We start from the raw sequence: 12,306 nt of genomic DNA, 5'->3' as shown, positions 1-12,306 counted from the left end.
GTTGAGGAGCACAGGCTCCGGATGCGCAGGCTCAGCGGCCATGGCTCACGGGCCCAGCCACTCCGCGGCATGTGGGATCTTCCCGGACTGGGGCACGAACCCGTGTCCCCTGCATAGGCAGGCAGACTCTCAACCACTGCGCCACAAGGGAAGCCCACGTGTTTATTTTCTATGCAAGTTTGTGTGCTCCTTTTTGAGTTTTGGTAGATAAGTGTTTTGTAACTTTGGAATACTTGGAGTTATATACATATATATATATATATATATTTTTTTTAATGTAGTAGTTAAAGCCGTGGAGAGTGTACTAGTCTACCTAGGTTCAAATTCTGGCTTTACCCTATGACTTCCCTGTGGCTTCCTCTGCTCACCTATTAAAAAGGAGGATAATAAGACTGCTGTGGTGAGTTACATACTAAGTGCTATTTAAGCATTTGCTATAATGATCATGTATACTCGAAGGCAAGGAACTTGCCCCTTGATCGTCTCTGTATTCCTAGTGCTTAAGAATTCCTAGTGCTTTCCTAGTGCATTGTCTTAGGATAGAGATAGCTCAGTATAGTTCTTCTCACTATAAAGTACTGTTACGTTGAAAGTCTTTGCTTGTGTACTAGTAATCTATGACATATCTGCTGAGGACAAGGAAAGGAATAGTTTTAAAACTGCAATGGATAACAAAAGATTGTATGATGTAATGCCTTTATTATGTAATTATAAAACTAACAAATGATCATGGTAGAAAATATGAAAAACTCCTAGACAAAAGAGAGATCAACAACATTTGGAGTAACTTTCAGAGTGTAGAGTTGTTCATGAATATTAGTGCTTTCATATTTTCCAGGACTTTCAGTAGACTCTGCTTCTTAAGAGTCTATTCATGATATTTTACTTTAATGATGTTTTCATCATGGGGACACACACACACAGAAATCTGTAAAAAAACAAAGGCATGTAAATCACTGATGTTTCAGATAGCCACATGAAATAAAGTGAGAAAGGTCAACAAGCTGAAAGAATGTGGAGTAGCAGCTCCTTAATTGCTTACATAACTCTGATAATTACCTCTTTGTGGATAAAGTAATTAATGGGGAATCTAATTCAAGAAAAATGTATGAACATCAAGCCTTCTCAAAGCCAAGTATTTCTTTCCACAAAAGGTTACTTTCCTCGGCCATTCTTCCTTATTACCAGACAGGGAAAGAGTATTGTATGGCAAAGGATCTTCCTGAAGGAGGGTGCTTCCCACACTGATTGTCATAAATGACTTCGGAATTACTGTTGCTGTATTACCAAAATCTTAAACTAGGATATTTTTGACAAATGTGGTTCTTAGTTAATTTTTAGAGCTACAAACTGTCAGATGGCTCTGAAATAACAATTGTCTGGCTATTCTTCAGGGTGATCACAATATGGTAATGACCTTGAGGTATGACTAAAAAGCAGGAAGGTGTGAGTCTTCCTTTGGTGCCAGAGTGAAATGCGAGTTGGAGTTGGAGTTGGAAAAGAGGCCCACAACCAAGTGATAGAGAAGGAAATGTGAGGTCATTGGTGAAAAACCAGGTTGAAGTTAAGGTGAAGAGGCATGAGGAAATGGGCAACTGTTCCAGTATTACAAAGATCATCAAGAAGCATATCCATGAATGTGGTTTGTATTGCAATCTGCTGAAAAAGGGACAAATATCCTGGCCTGGCCTTCATGGAGATTATATTTTATTGATTCTGATAATAGATTATTGTTGAAAAGGGCCTCCTATAAATTATAACCATGCAAAGGCAGCAAGATAATTTATTTTTCTTTATGTATGTGTTTCTCATTCCTACTCACTTCTATCTTAGGGGAAGAGAAAATCACAAACAAAAAATGTCAAGTCTCAGCTATTCCTTTTCAAAATAAGTTTTTTCCAAATTCCAGTGGAGGCAATAGGTTAACTGTTAAGATTTGTAAGGCCCAAAAAGCTAGATTTTTACAAAGTGTAGCCAAATTCCATTCCATAAATAATAGCTTTGGAAAGAATATGTGGTGATGCAAAGTTGGAAAAAGCTGGTTTTCCTTCCGTGAATGGCTTCACTGTGTTGGGAGAAGAGGCACAGAAGAAATCAAAGTAATTAAACATGGGGTGAGTTTTCCTGATAGGGGACTCTAGTGCTTTAAAATAGACTAGATAATCCTAGGGATAATCTGAGGGTAGAACAGACCAATGCCTCATTTCCAATCTGGTACCCTGGGAGAAAACAGTGTATTTCCTTTGAGGTCTTGAGAGGTTTTTCTTCTGCTTTGTTTTGGTTTTGGTTCATTTTGTAATCAACCTTATTAAGGTATCATTTACATACAATAAAATGCAGACATTTTTAGTCAACGGTTCAGTGACTTTTAATTAATGTATACATTTGTTTAACTACCATCCCCATAAAGATAGATAACAATTCTAAAACCCTAGAAAGTTTCTTCCTAGGCTTTTGCAAAAGTATCCCCATCTCCCACCCCAAGGCAACCACGGATCTGTTTTTTATCTTTAGAGATGACTTTTGCCCAGTTTACAATTTCATGTAAGTTGAATAATACAGTGGGTGCCCTTCTGATCTGGCTTCACTTGCTCAGCATATGGTTTTTGAGATTCATTCATGTTGGGATGTTTTAAACCAGGACTTTAGCCTGGGTGGCTGATGTTGTCTGAAGGCACCTATAGGTACATCTGAGTCTCTGGCATTGTCACTGTCTGTTCTTGGCTCAGTATTTTCAACTTTACTAAGAAGCACAAGGTTGAAGTAAGGAAGATCATTGTCAGTATAATGGAGGTGAAGTGGGTTCTGTTATATAATATTGTCAGCAAATATTGACCTGCTTGGAATCATTGTGTTGATAATCGACAAAGATTCTCTTCCTCCAAAAGGCTTGATACTATAAAACTTCTAAAGGACGCTGTCCTAGGACCCTTCTTTTAGTTTTCATATTTTGGGAAACATTTCTGGAAAATTCAAATGCTCGCAACCTGAAAGAAGCAATTATTCACCTGAAGGCTAACTCTGCTAAAGTTGAGTTGTCCGACCTTTACATGCTGATAGAACCCAAATAGCCTTGCAAAACAATGCTCTCTTATTGGATATAAGCATATAGATTGTTTAAGGTGGACGTGTGTATGCAGTAAAGTGAAAAAACAAAGAATCTTTGAGTTTCCCTTGCTGTTTTTTTTATTTTTTCATTTAAGTTTCTATAGCGTATGCTAATAGCTCAGAGAAACCTCAGGTTAGTTTTAGGTCCACTCTTTACGTAAATGTTGAAGTACTCCATACCCACCTTTTTTCTACCTTCCTTCTTTTCTTCCATCTTTCCTTTCTAACTCCTTATAATCCATTATACTTAATCCTGCATTTGCTGAGGTGGAAATTAGTGTAGAAAATACTGTGAAATTTTGCTGTTCAGAATGCATGTTGACCAAATTCTATATTGAGAAAAGGTCTGAATTTACCCAGAGTAACCCTTTCTCAGAGTGTTTGAATAAATGCCGTAGAAAGTGGGCTATATATAATATCCTGACAGGTATGTAGAACTCATAGCAATTGCCCTAAAGAGCTTACCTAGCGTAGATGCATATGAATGCATTGAATGATTGTTTTATTGGCAGCAGTGCCAACATACACAGTCTGTTTTATTTTATATCATTCTCATTACCTGCTGTTTACCACTGTATACATTGCTAATGGTGTGGTTTCTATGGCTTGTGAATTTCACAGCCAAATAATATGTAATTTATTGCACACTTTAGTGTAGAAGATGGAGACTCCATAACTTTTCGTGTGCTCTTTGCCCCTTTAGAATGTATTACACTGAGATCAGGCAAAGTAATAAATTTATTTCAAATGTGCGTGATAGCTAAACATCAATTAGGACTGATGGGCAATATTTCTTCTTCCAGCAACATAACAGTTTTTAAAGACTAAGCCATTGAACGTGGAGTCACTGAACATGGGACTCAGTTCACTGGGATCCTTCTTAGAAAAATAAAGGACAACTTGAATTGGATTTGTGTGGCTTATTCAAGTAGTAACTAATCAGCTACATCTTGGTGAACTTAATTTGTCACAGTCGTTTGGTATTTTATTAACTCTCTTCCCCTTCTTCCCCCGACTCTCACGAGAACGGATCATGAGTATCTTAAAACATATTAAGTCATCTTCCATCCCTGTTAATCTAACTACAAAAGCACACTTTCCTTATCCAATGTAACTTACTGTCTTTTAGAGTGGCTGGGGATTTAATTCTCTACAAAATTAAAACCAGCAAAGAGAAACATTTTCAAGGAGCCACCACATTGTAGCCCTTTAGAAAGAAAACTTTAGAATTAAGGGCAACTATATCATTTTATAGCTAAAGCACCGTGAGGCCTAAAGTAGGAAGGTAACCATCAAGGTCAGGGAAGGGGTAGAAGATCAGGTTTCAAGCTGATGAAGAGTCTACAGGGACTCAATCTGAGCAGGTCAAAAACTGAAAGGAGACCACAAATGTTCTGGGAAGGCTGGCATCTGGCCTCAAGTGTGGCATTCCGACAGGAAGTACTAGGTAGACTAGTACACTCTCCACGGCTTTAACTACTACATTAAAAAAATATATATATATATATATGTATATAACTCCAAGTATTCCAAAGTTACAAAACACTTATCTACCAAAACTCAAAAAGGAGCACACAAACTTGCATAGAAAATAAACACGTGGGCTTCCCTTGTGGCGCAGTGGTTGAGAGTCTGCCTGCCTATGCAGGGGACACGGGTTCGTGCCCCAGTCCGGGAAGATCCCACATGCCGCGGAGTGGCTGGGCCCGTGAGCCATGGCCGCTGAGCCTGCGCATCCGGAGCCTGTGCTCCTCAACGGGAGAGGCCGCAACAGTGAGAGGCCCGCATACCGCAAAGAAGAAAATAAACATGTAAAAGTTCATAAATAAACCACAATATAACCTGCTCCACATAATATACTGACTGCAGTGTCCCGGGCCTCTCCCATCCTTAGGCAGCCGGAAATTACAACAAAATAATACTTTTCACCTTTGGAAGCCACACCATCTCTCATACCAAGCAACCAATTACTTCCTTAGAATTGGAAATTAACCTGAATATCATAAAAAATATATATATAGCATTAGTGATGTAGAATCTTTGTTTAAAGACAATAACTTCAATAGCAGAGGGAACTTTACCATTGCAGGCTTCCGATAACCTCTATATTTCTCAGATTTCATGCTAAATCATAAAATGCCATATTGTGTCTGAAGCTACTTTTTTCAATAGTCCATTTTCTTAAATGGACGAGCAAAGCCGTAAATACTGAGGAACATTTTGGCTCCCAAATCCTAAAGCCATTCTGATTATGCCTGGGTGATCATGGGGACGTCATCGGAACTACCAGAGGACTGGCTGAAATACCAGTGTTCTGGCCAGCTTACAAATTAGAAATTATACAGAATCCAATTTTATTTTTTTGTTAAGTAATTCCTATGAGGCTTTTGGGATGTCAGTGTAAAGTCCTTTCATGTGTAATCTTTATCCATTAGATAGGGAACAATGCCAATCCCCGTCATAAATACTTTCACAACCTGACACTGAAAATCCATTGCAGGGCATAGGACCTGCAAATAGGATGTGAATCACACACATCCACTCATTCAGACAATCCACAAATATTCATTTTTAAGTCTACTATATGCCAATAATGTACCGGCCTCTCAGATGCTAAACCATGCTAAATGCTGAAACAGACATACTCAGTTCGGGCCCTCCTGGAACTTATTACCTACAGAAGTGCCTTCGTTGTAAATGGTCAGGTCTCAGCCAATGCTATTATCATCAGCAGGTGACCAAAGGATAGAGCTTGCTTCCCTTCAGAGGTACAAAACAGTTCTTACACCTGAATGGGATGCAAAGAATAATCTGACTTCTGTTCACCAGGGGATGAATTGAACTGTCCTTGCGGAAGAGATAACAGATGGTGTGAACCCCAGATCCTAGAAACGGGCCAGGCACACGATAAGTGTTCAGCTTTTCAAAAACAAATGAACAATCACTTCCTCTCCTAGATCTTTACACCCTTCTTCTGTTGGCTACTTTCTCTCAGCTTATAAACATCCTCAAATATACCCACTTAAAAAAACTCTCAGACCTATGATTCTTTGGATATTCTTGTGGATAACCTAAGTCTCTACCATGCCTTCAAACACCTGTCCTCCCAAAAGCCCACATCTGTACCTTGGGCCCAGACCTGTCTACCAGGCCCCTCTAAAGCACTGAAGATGAAGTAAGATCCTCTTGCCACCCCCAGTCCCTTTCTACTGTGCTCTGTATCTCTCAAAAAGATGCAGCTGTAAACTGTCACCCACGCTTGCTGCCCTCCCTTTTCTAACTGGTCACCAGGCCTCACCCATTCTCTCTCAGATCTGCAAAACCCGGTCCCACCTTTTATAACTTAAGTGGGACCCTTAGATTACAATTCACCCTGCACCCAATCAACTGCCTTCCACATGGAGGTCCAAGTGAGCCTCTAAACCAGAATTCCATTTCACTGTTCTTTGGTGTTTCCCACAGCCTTCAGGATAAACATCCAAACTTCTGACAGGACAAACAAGGCGCCTTTCTGTTGGGCCCCACTAAGTTTTCAGTATCGACTCTCATTTCTTTCCCAAACCCTGAGTTCCAGTCCTGTACATTAGTTTTGCCATATTTTCTTACATTTCTCAAACTTCTCCTGCCACCTCAGGAGCTTCTACATATCCTTAGAAAGGACGGCACTTCCTCCAAGAATCCTACCCTGAACTTGCCCTTCCAAGTTTCTGTGCTCTGCAAAGGGGAAAGATGGCGGGGAGGGATACATTAGGAGTTTGGCATTAACATATACACACGACTATATATAAAATAATCAACAAGGACCTACTGCATAGCACAGGGACCTCTACTCCATATCCTGTAACAAAGTGTACGGGAAAAGAATCTGAAAAGGAATGGATATATGTATAACTGAATCACTTTACTGTACACCTGAAACTAACACAATATTGTATATCAACTATCCTCCAATATAGAATAAAAATTAAATCAAAGAAAAAAGAGATTCTGTGCTCTGTAGCAGCAGAACTCACTTCTTCCAGAGCACTGACTCCTGTGCTTGTGTTTACTTGCTGCCCAGTAGAAGGGAAGATTACCTAGGGCAGAAGCATGGTCTCCAGCAGCCCTTGGTTCTGACAACTCATTCAAGTGCCAGGATACTTTACACACATAACCTGCTTAATTAATTCTAAGAACCCACAGAAAGAGTGGTTTTTAATGTCATTTTACAAGTGTGGGGATTGTAGTGCAAAAGAAACCTGTCCAGGCCACAGAGAGCATAAGCTCTGGAATTCAAACCCTAAGCTGCCTTGACACCGGTGCTCTTCCCACTATATATGATACACCTATTGAAAAAAATTTTTTTTTTCCTGAGCCCCGTTTGAATGGAAAGGAAATGAAGCTGGGATATATCCATTTCCTAATCGCTTTGGTGTGTACCAGGCAAAGTCATTCAACAGACCAGGTAACATCTGTGCAACAATTAACGATACTCCAAACTGTGCTAAGTGTTCTACTTTGTAGAGTCTAGAAGCATTAACACAGTGCATCCTTGTAACCGCCACAGAGGCTGGGTCCTGTTAAGCCCACGCTACAGATGAGAACACTGAGACCTTGAAGCCTTAAGGCACTCGGCCGGGGTCACCGAGCTGGCAGGAGTCCTAGGCCGCACGCCCCGTCTGGTGCACGTACACCCGGTCACTGGGCACCGGTTCTAGTGCCCACCCTCCACCTTCAACCATTTAAAACCCCGCTTCTCAGCGCCCACACGAGGGCCCCTGGAAGCGGGAAGTACAAACCTGTCTCGACAAGCCGTGGCTGGAAGAAGCTCTGGATACAGATCAGGGGCAGAGGGTGCTCAGGAGTGACGCCCAGTCTACCCCGCGGAGGCGGTCGGCGTTAAGTCCAGCAGGCCCTCCCTCAGGGAAGCCCGCACGGAGGGCAGAGGCACCGAGTCCTGCAGCGCGCACAGGTCCTCAGAGCGCGAGAAGGAGTCGGCCGTGCTGTCCGGGCGCAGCTTCACCGAGTGATCATGGCCTGAGCGCGGCCTCGGGGACGCTGGCTGCAGACAGGATGCCCACACCCGCCTGTGGGTCCCGGCTCGCCTCCCAGCCCCTCGGGCGCCCGCCGCCCGGCGGCTGCGACCCGGCAGCTGCGGCCCCGCATCGTGCGCAGGACCGGCGTCGCAGCCAGAAGACATAGGGCCACGGGCCCCAGCTAGGCCGAGCCCTCCATGCCGCGCTCCGGAGCCCACGCGCGGCCTGGTGTTGGCGCGGGCATCAACGCCCTCCCGAGCCGCGGGGTTGCGGCTTAAGCCTCCGGGCGGGCCCGTGGGGGCGGGGCTCGAGGACTTCTGCGCGCTCGCCGTGCGTCCGCACGCAGACCCGCCTCCCATGACGACGCGGCTTGAGGAGCAGCACGCAGACCCGCCTCCCCTGACGACGCGGCCTGAGGAGCGGTGTCGGCAGCTTCGAGACTACGGCAGCGCAAAAGGTAGGAGGTGTGGAGAATTTGGGGTTTCCAAAAAGCGTTTGCTGACTGATCCAAACAAAAGTGAGACATGGTTGTATCAGTGCATTTTAAAAGTAGTTAAACTCCCGCAAAGTGTCTGTGCTCGCTCCGCCCAGGAGAGAGCGTGAACTCCGTGAGGGACGCAGGAAAGGCTGAGTGAACGTCTGCCTGTGGTCCCTTACCTGGTGCACGGGTGTGTGAATTTCTGCGGAGAGCTCTTAATTTCTGTCGTTTCTGCTGACTTGACACGGTGGTTGGCAAACGGTGACGTGTTCCGTGCATTCAGGACATGATCGTGGTTCCTAATAATCACTTTGTTTTGTCCTGACACCTCCACAGAGAATTTACTACTGAATATCCACTTTAGAGAAGAGAAAGTGAGGCGTAGGAAGTGAAGTGACTGAGTAAGAGGAAGGACTCAGACAATTGGTGTTAGTAAATTAACCCTGCAAGGAGGCCGTTAGCCTGCGGTGGCTCTAGCGTTGCGGCCGCCTACTTAAACCAACCAAAATCTAAGCCTGTCAGCGCCTCAGGGTGACGAACAGCGCTGAGGACACCCAGTCACAAACCACCAACTAGGCGTTAAAGCCATAGCAAATCACTCTTTTCCTTGCTTTGCTTCTGCCCTTTTAAAATAAACATCTCTGCAGCTCCTGTGGCTGGAGTGCTCCTCACCTCTTCCGCTTCGTGGTGCCTGAATTGAATCTATTTTTGCGCACATAAAGTGTTAAAATTTTAAATATGCCTCAGTTTGTCTTCTAAGATTGGCCGTAGAAGTTGGATTTGTGTCCAGTTTCTAGAGCAGTGGTCGTCCTCTGGTCAGGCCTTAGGCGTTACGTGTACAACGTTCCTCTTCTACCACCACCTTCTGGATGCCTCCACCCACTACCAGCTCCCATGCATCAGTTCCCCTAGGTGTGGTCAGCAATGGGTTTTACATGCAGCGTGCTCACATTATAACATCCGCAGACACTCCTCCGTCCTCCAGCCAGCGTGTGAAGTGAAACATTACCATTCCTGTTGAAGAGTCTCAGGGGTGACCACTTTCCCAAGCACAGCAATTCCCCAGCTGACCCTGGGTAACCACTCCTCTGAACTTGGTCTCCATCAGTGGCATGGATGTCTTTCTATGTAGGCTACAATTTTAAGTATTCTTAAACTGCACATCGTATTCTATTTTGTTTTCTCTTGTTACTTGCTTTATTTAGTGTTATCTTTGCTAGGTTCATCCATGCTGACACGTAAAGATCTGTCTAGCTCATGTACTTTCCTCGCTACGTAGGATTCCCATGTAGGGAAATCCGATAATTTATATGTGCATTTTCCTGTTGATGGACATTTAAATTGTTTCGAATTTTGAGTATGAGTTCTTTTTAAAAAAATTTTTATATCCTTTTTAAAGGTTACTTTACATTTACAGTTATTACAAAATATTGGCTATATTCCCTGTGTTGTACAATACATCCTTGAGCCTGTCGTACACCCAGTAGTTTACATCTCTCACTTCCCCACCCCTGTATTGCCCCCTCCTCCCCCTCCGCACTGGCAACCATTAGTTTGTTCTCTATATCGGTGACTCTCCTTCTTTTTTGTTATATTCGTTCAATTGTTGTCTGTTTTAGATTCCATATATAGGTGATATCCTACAGTGTTTCAGAGTTAGAGTCAAAAGACTCTCACGACAGAAGCCAAAAGGTAAGAGCCATTTTACATTGATAAAAAGCATTTTAACTATGTAGAAGCAGAAAATGAAAAGAAAGAAGTTTGCATTACATTTAATAAAAGCTTAGGGAGATCTTTGTGGTATATTAGTGAACTTATTTGTGGAAATTTAGCCATGTACATTGTGTTGGAGAGGCACCAAGAGTTCAAGGACTCTCACAATTTGAGTACACAATTGCCTTACTTGTAGGCATGGTGGCAGCCATTTACATAACAGTGATTTGGAGGATGTTGTGTTAGTCAGCTCTTGCTGTGATAATGCTTTGGAACAAATCGACCCAAAACTCAGTTCCATAAACAAGAATTTATTTTTCTTGGACCTATTGGCTAGCTGCAGTGGCTCTCTTTTAGACCTCTAGATGGCTGGTTTTGCTCCGTGTTTTGGGTCAGTTTGAGGTCTGTAACACACATGTTCCTCTGGAGCCCAACTGTGAGGCCGCAGCTCCCAGGCCCTGTCTTCTCACAAAGTTCACTGAAACATAAGAGGTGAGCCCAACTGCACAAGCCCATTTAAGGCCTCTGCTGCTCATTGAAGGCCATCATGTCTGCTCACACTTCATTGGCCAAAACATGTCACAGATCTAAGCTGTCTTTAGAATATGTGTATTTGTTTAAAGTTGGGTGCCCTCACAGAAGAATATTGCCTTTTGGACAGTGTTACCTTAGCATTTTCATTGGCATTTGCAAACGTGATAAGCGCCGTGTGCACTTTTTCACCTTTGAGAACTTTCTGAAATTGTGGGACCATTTCTATTGGAAAAGAGGAAGGTACACTTTAGAACTCAACTCTAGTTATGGCATTGTTGGGAGAAGAATTAATGAGATAAGGTCAATACAAGTGAAAGATTTGGGATCACATATTCATCATTAACATTAGCATTCTACAGAACATTCCTGGAGAATTGTGATGCTTGCTTTATGTGATTTCTATCATAAATCATTAGAATTTGACCAAGACACTTCAGTGAAACATACATCATACAGCACATCGCATTTTAGTTTTTCCTACCACTCCACAACTTGTCATCAATACTTCACCATAACTCAGAAACAGAAACAGAAACTGAGTGAGTTCACTGTTAGCAGACGGGCTTCACAAGCAATACTAGTGGAAGTTCTTCAAATGATAGCAGACAGTAACTCAAGCCATAAAAACAAAACAAAGAATGCTGACTAGAGCAGTTGTGTAGGGAATTATAAAAGATACTGTAATTTCAAATTTCTTCTCTTAACAAATTTAAAAAGTAAGTGCCTAACCAATATGACTATATTTGGATTGTTCTCTATATAACATAAAAAAAATCATATATTTGATGATATGGCACAACGAAGGCAGTGAGAACAAAGCTGTGTTAGAATAAAAATGACAGTAGATCATAAGCTGAATCCGCAGGAAGAAAGGAAGAGAACCAGAAATGGTAAATAGATTACCCGACAAACTCAAAAATATTTATTTGCTCAACTTTCTTCTCTAAGCTCTTTGAAAAAATAAGCTTGTGAGAAGTAATTTTTATAATATGTTGTTAAGTATGTAACATATATAAATGTAATAAAAACAAAAAAGAGGGGAAGGCATACAGCTCTATAAAAGTACAGTTTCTGTTTCTATCTGGAATGAACCTACTAAAAATCTGAAGAGATTCTGAGATGTATTCCATAAGCCCTAGTGCAGCCATTACTCAAACAATGTGGTTAAAAATCATTAAAGGAATTACATGTTACAGCAGAAAATATCTACTTACTATAAAAGGAAAATGGAGGAACAACAACAATAACAAAAAAACAAAAACATGAGACATGTAGAAAACCAAAGGTAAAATGATAGACATAAATAAATCCTACCATATCAATAATAAAAACTAAATGTAAATGAATTAAACAGTACAATCAAAAGGCAGATATTGTCGAACTGGGTATTAAAAAAGGTTTTCTATAGGAGACACTGCTTGGATTCAAAAGTCTAATGTGTACAAAGTAAAAGGATGA

General features: G+C 42.0%; 1 protein-coding gene and 1 pseudogene across 11 annotated transcripts in view; one reads left to right on the top strand and one right to left on the bottom strand.

Annotated features, from left to right (window-relative positions):
- The window catches only part of LOC137210198 (UDP-N-acetylglucosamine--peptide N-acetylglucosaminyltransferase 110 kDa subunit-like), a 151,066-nt pseudogene that overhangs the window by 36,377 nt on the left and 102,383 nt on the right, over positions 1–12,306 (bottom strand).
- The window catches only part of LOC137210196 (UDP-N-acetylglucosamine--peptide N-acetylglucosaminyltransferase 110 kDa subunit-like), a 161,356-nt gene that overhangs the window by 110,363 nt on the left and 38,687 nt on the right, over positions 1–12,306 (top strand). The window contains exon 1 of one of the 11 annotated variants that reach the window (XM_067711835.1): positions 8,482–8,580. The exons of the other annotated variants lie outside the window; for them this stretch is intronic. The gene's annotated coding sequence lies outside the window, so the exon portion shown is untranslated. Of the gene's footprint in view, positions 1–8,481; positions 8,581–12,306 lie in introns of those variants that run through there. 11 annotated transcript variants of the gene reach the window in all.

This window comes from Pseudorca crassidens, chromosome 17 (assembly GCF_039906515.1).
Source record: "Pseudorca crassidens isolate mPseCra1 chromosome 17, mPseCra1.hap1, whole genome shotgun sequence".
Taxonomy (NCBI): Eukaryota; Metazoa; Chordata; class Mammalia; order Artiodactyla; family Delphinidae; genus Pseudorca; species Pseudorca crassidens.
The sequence above is the reverse complement of the archived record's forward strand: the minus strand, read 5'-3'. Positions and strand labels throughout refer to the sequence as shown.